Source organism: Oncorhynchus clarkii, chromosome 13 (assembly GCF_045791955.1).
Source record: "Oncorhynchus clarkii lewisi isolate Uvic-CL-2024 chromosome 13, UVic_Ocla_1.0, whole genome shotgun sequence".
NCBI lineage: Eukaryota > Metazoa > Chordata > Actinopteri > Salmoniformes > Salmonidae > Oncorhynchus > Oncorhynchus clarkii.
The window spans coordinates 36803630-36809779 of NC_092159.1; the positions used below are offsets into that span (position 1 = coordinate 36803630).

The 6150-nt window shown below is 43.9% G+C and overlaps 1 pseudogene; it reads left to right on the forward strand.

The window, feature by feature from the left end:
* The first annotated feature begins 552 nt into the window (after nucleotides 1–552).
* On the forward strand, nucleotides 553–2656 carry LOC139423923 (perforin-1-like; annotated as a pseudogene).
* Nucleotides 2657–6150: the final 3494 nt, after the last annotated feature.

A 6150-nucleotide genomic window follows, 5' to 3' on the forward strand; every position in this document is an offset into this window, starting at 1 on the left:
CTTTAGGATATGATGGAGGCTCAGTAAATCAAATAATAATTTGTTTGTTCCTCAAATCAGCTTTTTTCTTTTTTTAAGATATACTTTATCAAAATGATTCTCTCATATGTACAGCAAAATCTTCCCATTAAATGTCAACCAGTTTTCTTTGCTTGGATTTAGATCTGAATCCAAGATGTTTGCATCAGTAACTCCTCTTATATCCAATGTATGATCTATGTTATATTGTTTTCCAATTCATTCACTTTTTAGTGACCTTTTCAAGGCAATGTGGGAAATACAAATCTCGGAATGCCTGAACGAACTTCCGTGTGGATTTCACAGTGACCTGAGACGTCTAAAAAAAAAAAAATTCTGTCCTTTAATATTACACCCAAATGTAGAAAATACATCCATTGTTGTGATGTTGATGTGACATCTTTGCCCAGTGGGATGGCAATTGCAAAATCTTATAATAACTTTATTTCATAAATCCCTCATTAAATTATTTCTGTCTATCCCCTGCCTTTGTCACACCACGTTTGTCAATTTTCTCTCTTCCCAGCACCTGCAATGCCTGTCAACCTTCTACTCTTCCTCCTCCTCTTCCTCCCTGTTTGTCACAGCTGCCACACTGGCTCCTTCACCGACCGCCAGAAGGCTCCGTTCGTCACCCGGTCACAACCTGGCCGGAGAGGGTTTTGACATCGTCAAGATGCAGACCTCCGGCACCTTTGTGGTGGATGTGCGGAAGTTCATGGTGGGTGGACACGACGGTAACTGCACCCTGTGCACCAACACTCTGGTGGACAGCCAGGTCCAGAAGTTACCGCTCTCCGTACTGGACTGGAGCACAAAGGTGACGTGTCGTCGGAGCCTCAGCAGCCAGATGTATGAGTCGAGCAGCTCCGTTCTGAAGGAGACCACTAACTCTGCCAGCGTCAGCTGGAAGGCTGGCCTGGGAATCAAGGCCATTGCGGGGGTTGCTGTTGGAGGCGCACACTCCAAAACTGCCATGTTCGCCAGAGACACGTTCTCTTTCGCCAGCCATAAATTCAAATGCAAATACTACACGTGAGTCAAGGTTTTTCATTTAGTGCCATAGGATGTAAATGAATGCCGTCTAAAGCAACAACAATAAAGCCAACAGCAATTTATATAGATTTTGTCTGGAAAAAAACAGTGTTCTCCATGTTGTTGAAGTTGTTTTCATTCATCATACCTCTCTCCCTGTCCTTAGCTTCCGCCTCTGAACCCAACCTCCCCTGAGCCAGGAGTTTCAGGACTCCCTAAAAAAAAACTCCCCAGCATGTACACTCACAAGACCGGCCCTGCCTACAGCCACTTCATCTCTATCTATGGCACCCACTACATCCACAAGGTGAACTTTGGGGGCTGGGTGCACTCCACCACAGCCATACGCACCTGTGAGATTGCCATGAGCGGCCTCTCCCTCCATTCTGTCAGCAACTGTCTGGGGGTGGAAGCCAGTGGCGCCATCAAGGGTGTCACGATCAGCGCCGAGACCAATTAAGTCCCAGAGCAAAAAACTGAAGACAGGCGTAAGCTTCGGAGCCACCTTCTCGGACGGCATCACTGAAGTGCAGGGCGGCAACGTTGAGGTTGTGGACATCCTCTTCAACTCTGACATTAAGTCTGACTATAAAACCTGGCAGAAGTCCCTGAAGAAGGTCCCTGGTGTGGTCTCTTACCAGCTTAGCTCCTTGCACTTCCTGGCCAGAGACAACCCCATCCTTAAGACCAACCTGCACAATGCCGTCAGAGACTACATCCAGAAGTACGCTGTGTCCACCTCCTGCCCTTCTGCTTGCAAGATGGGGAGACGCAACAAAGACTGCATCTGTAAGTGTAGCGGTCACAGGAAGTGGACTCCAACTGCTGCCCCGGTAAACCGGGCGTGGCCAGGATGAATGTGACGGTGGTCCGAGGTACGGGGCTCTGGGGCGACAACGTATCTAAGACAGATGGCTACGTCAAGGTCTTCTACGGAAAGCAAAGCAGTTCCACTCCTGTGATCTGGAACAATGACTTCCCCTACTGGAACTACAGGATTCAGTATGGAACGGTGGATTTGAAAAGTAGACAGTGAGTTTTTTTTCTCCAATTTTTATGTTAAATAGTCAGATCCGTCTCTTGAGGGTTACTATGTATAGGCTTCCGGTACAAAGGAATAAGTGGAGCAGCAAGACATATGTTAAGGGTGTTTTGGGCTCTCTGTGTCTTTGTCGGTGGGATCTCCAGGGTAGTTTCCAGTTTGCTAATTATGCTCCCTATTCTATAAAACCTTGTAAGAGTAATAAAAAAAAAAAAGATACATTTAGAAAAAACTTTTTTTAGACAGCATTGTGAATATTTTGTGTATTACCACTGCTCTTACTTAGAGTGCTCTCTCTCATTCACCCACTCTCTGTGTTCCCTAACAGAGCCTTGAACTTTGAGGTGTGGGACCGCGACCACAGATGGAACGATGACCTGCTAGGAAAGGGCTCCATAACCCCTCAAAGGGGCATGAACGTCAACCAAAGTTTCAAGTTGAAACACGGTACAATTTTTGTGTCCCTGTCTGTAGTTTGCAGCCCCATCCTTCTGTGATCAGTATGCCCCCTCGCCTGGGTCCCAGGGTAGGCTGAGTTATGTCCATGACTGGGACAGATAGACCGAGACGTTACCCACCCTCTTCCAGGGTTCCCACAGTAAACGGAACAGGACCGGTGCCCTTCATGTTAAATGACTTACTTAATTACAATATAATAATAATATATGCCATTTAGCAGATGTTTTTTATCCAAAAGTGCATATATTTCAGAGTATGTGACCACCAGCGGGAATCCAACCCACAACCTTCTAACCAATACTCTTGCCATCTGAGCCACATAGGACTATTTACTCCTCTTCACTCCCTGTGGAGCATAAGGCCGCAACAACACACAGACGGTCCTTTGCAGTTCTCTCTCTGCTGCTTCACCTTTGTTACATGAGGCTAATGGTAAATCAGTTCAAAAATATTCATTAAATCTATAGGTCAACCAATTAGCTTGCTTTGAGAAGCTCGGTCTTTCCTTTCCAAGGCGATAAAATGATTCATTGCTTCAGGGTTGCCTCTACATTCGTATCGTTTTTCTTTCTGTCACAAAACAAAATTATTTCTCAATATTGACCCATTTTTTTTCAACAATTCTATGTAATGTCTGATACATCCAAATAGTTGGGGTTTCAGTATTACTCGTATAACCGCGACACACGAAAAAAAAACGTATTCAAAGTCATGCGAAAGGAGGGATTTTAGGTCTACTTGAGGCCTGCTTGAAGGGGAGCATTACCCAAGTGCTTTTGCTGATTCATTACCACCCAGATGAAGTGGGTGAGACCAATGAGTCTGGATGCATCACTCTGGATGGTTGCAAATGGCATCCTATTCCATTTATAGTGCATTACCTTATACCAGGTCCCATAGGGCTCTGGTCAAAAGTAGTGCACTATATAGGGAATAGGGTGCCATTTGGGACGCATACTCCGCATTAGACGAAGGTAACAGAAATATGACCACATTCCTCAACTGGCTTGGCAACAGCTGAGAAAGCAAATGTGGTTTACTTACAGTACGTCACTTACATTTAGTTTTCACTGTATTTATTCTTTTTTTTTGTATAATTATGTTATTTTCCTTTCACATTTGTTTAAACTTTGTTAATGAAAATTACATTTGATCATTGAATTTTCTTTTTTCTGCTTGTACTGTCATTCAATAAATTGAGTAGGCCTATCATGGTGCCAATAATTATTGAACTACTGAATCATTTGATACGTGTGGGCTGAATCCTACCTGTGGGCTGAATTTACACGCGTTAACCCAGACATGTAAACCATGTTATTTGGGTCACTGGTAGACATGAGAATTCAAGTTATTCATGGATTTAACATATTACAGTAGGGTTTTGGCCCTGAATGCCTTTACAGAGAAACAAAAATATTTCACACGTGTACAAATCACATGATTTCACATGAAATGTCACATGTGAAATCATGTGAAAACATGTTTTTGGAACACTTCACATGTGATCACGTTTTCACATGTGCAGCTTCATGTTATCACATGTTGTTTTATATGTTGCCACATGTTACCACATTAACTTCACATAAGCTCATGTGTTCACATGAAATTCAAGGATTTTGTGATGACAGTTTAGAATTCTAATTCTAATGGCTGATTATTTGGAAAAGGATAATCACCTCTCAAGATGAATTCCTGGAGTAAAATGTTTTTATGACTTTTTGAAGGGAGCACTTAAACTGCCAGAGATATTTGTGGTGTTAGGGTTAGGGTTAGAGTATAATCATGTGTAATCTTAACTACCTCCAGATCATGGGTTTTTATTTCAATTCTAGGCCTTAACTCCGAGTCCTTTTCAGCAGGCCTGGTTTTGTGAGGACAGCCAGGAACTTCTTAGAAGTGATAAGAACAGGTTACCGAGATGGCATCAGTTAAAACAAGCAATGTGCACAATGGGATTTCATTACTGTATCTACTTCACACTACTCAGCCAAACTGTGCCGAGCCAAGCCAAGGTCCACTGGGCTGAACTGGTTACGCATCCACCATAGTTACTGTAACGCTTCAGGACTATGTGAAAATAAATTATCAGAGTCGGCCCTATAGTTCAGGTCGGCCGTATAGTGTGAATCAGGCATACAGAATGTGACATGTAATGACTCCTCCTTCAGGATACAGTGAGGGGGGGGAAAGTATTTGATCCCCTGCTGATTTTGTACGTTTGCCCACTGACAAAGAAATTATCAGTCTATAATTTTAATGGTACGTTTATTTGAACAGTGAGAGACAGAATAACAACAAAAAAAATCCAGAAAAACGCATGTCAAAATTTTTTATCAAATGATTTGCATTTTAATGAGGGAAATAAGTATTTGACCCCCTCTCAATCAGAAAGATTTCTGGCTCCCAGGTGTCTTTTATACAGGTAACAAACTGAGATTAGGAGAACACTCTTAAAGGGAGTGCTCCTAATCTCAGTTTGTTACCAGTATAAAAGACACCTGTCCACAGAAGCAATCAATCAATCAGATTCCAAACTCTCCACCATGGCCAAGACCAAAGAACTCTCCAAGGATGTCAGGGACAAGATTGTAGACCTACACAAGGCTGGAATGGGCTACAAGACCATCGCCAAGCAGCTTGGTGAGAAGGTGACAACAGTTGGTGCGATTATTCGCAAATGGAAGAAACACAAAAGAACTGTCCATCTCCCTCGGCCTGGGGCTCCATGCAAGATCTCACCTCGTCGAGTTGCAATGATCATGAGAACGGTCAGGAATCAGCCCAAAACTACACGGGAGGATCTTGTCAATGATCTCAAGGCAGCTGGGACCATAGTCACCAAGAAAACAATTGGTAACACACTACGCCGTGAAGGACTGAAATCCTGCAGCGCCCGCAAGGTCCCCCTGCTCAAGAAAGCACATATACATGCCCGTCTGAAGTTTGCCAATGAACATCTGAATGATTCAGAGGACAACTGGGTGAAAGTGTTTTGGTCAGATGAGACAAAAATGGAGCTCTTTCGCATCAACTCAACTTGCTGTGTTTGGAGGAGGAGGAATGCTGCCTATGACCCCAAGAACACCATCCCCACCATCAAACATTGAGGTGAAAACATCATGCTTTGGGGCTGTTTTTCTGCTAAGGGGACAGGATAACTTCACCGCATCACAGGGATGATGGACAGGGCCATGTACCATCAAATCTTGTGTGAGAACCTCCTTCCCTCAGCCAGGGCATTGAAAATGGGTCGTGGATGGGTATTCCAGCATGACAATGACCCCAAACACACGGCCAAGGCAACAAAGGAGTGGCTCAAGAAGAAGCACATTAAGGTCCTGGAGTGGCCTAGCCAGTCTCCAGACCTTAATCACAGAGAAAATCTGTGGAGGGAGCTGAAGGTTCGAGTTGCCAAACGTCAGTCTCGAAACCTTAATGACTTGGAGAAGATCTGCAAAGAGGAGTGGGACAAAATCCCTCATGAGATGTGTGCAAACCTGGTGGCCAACTACAAGAAACGTCTGACTTCTGTGATTGCCAACAAGGGTTTTGCCACCAAGTCATGTTTTGCAGAGGGGTCAAATACTTACTTCTCT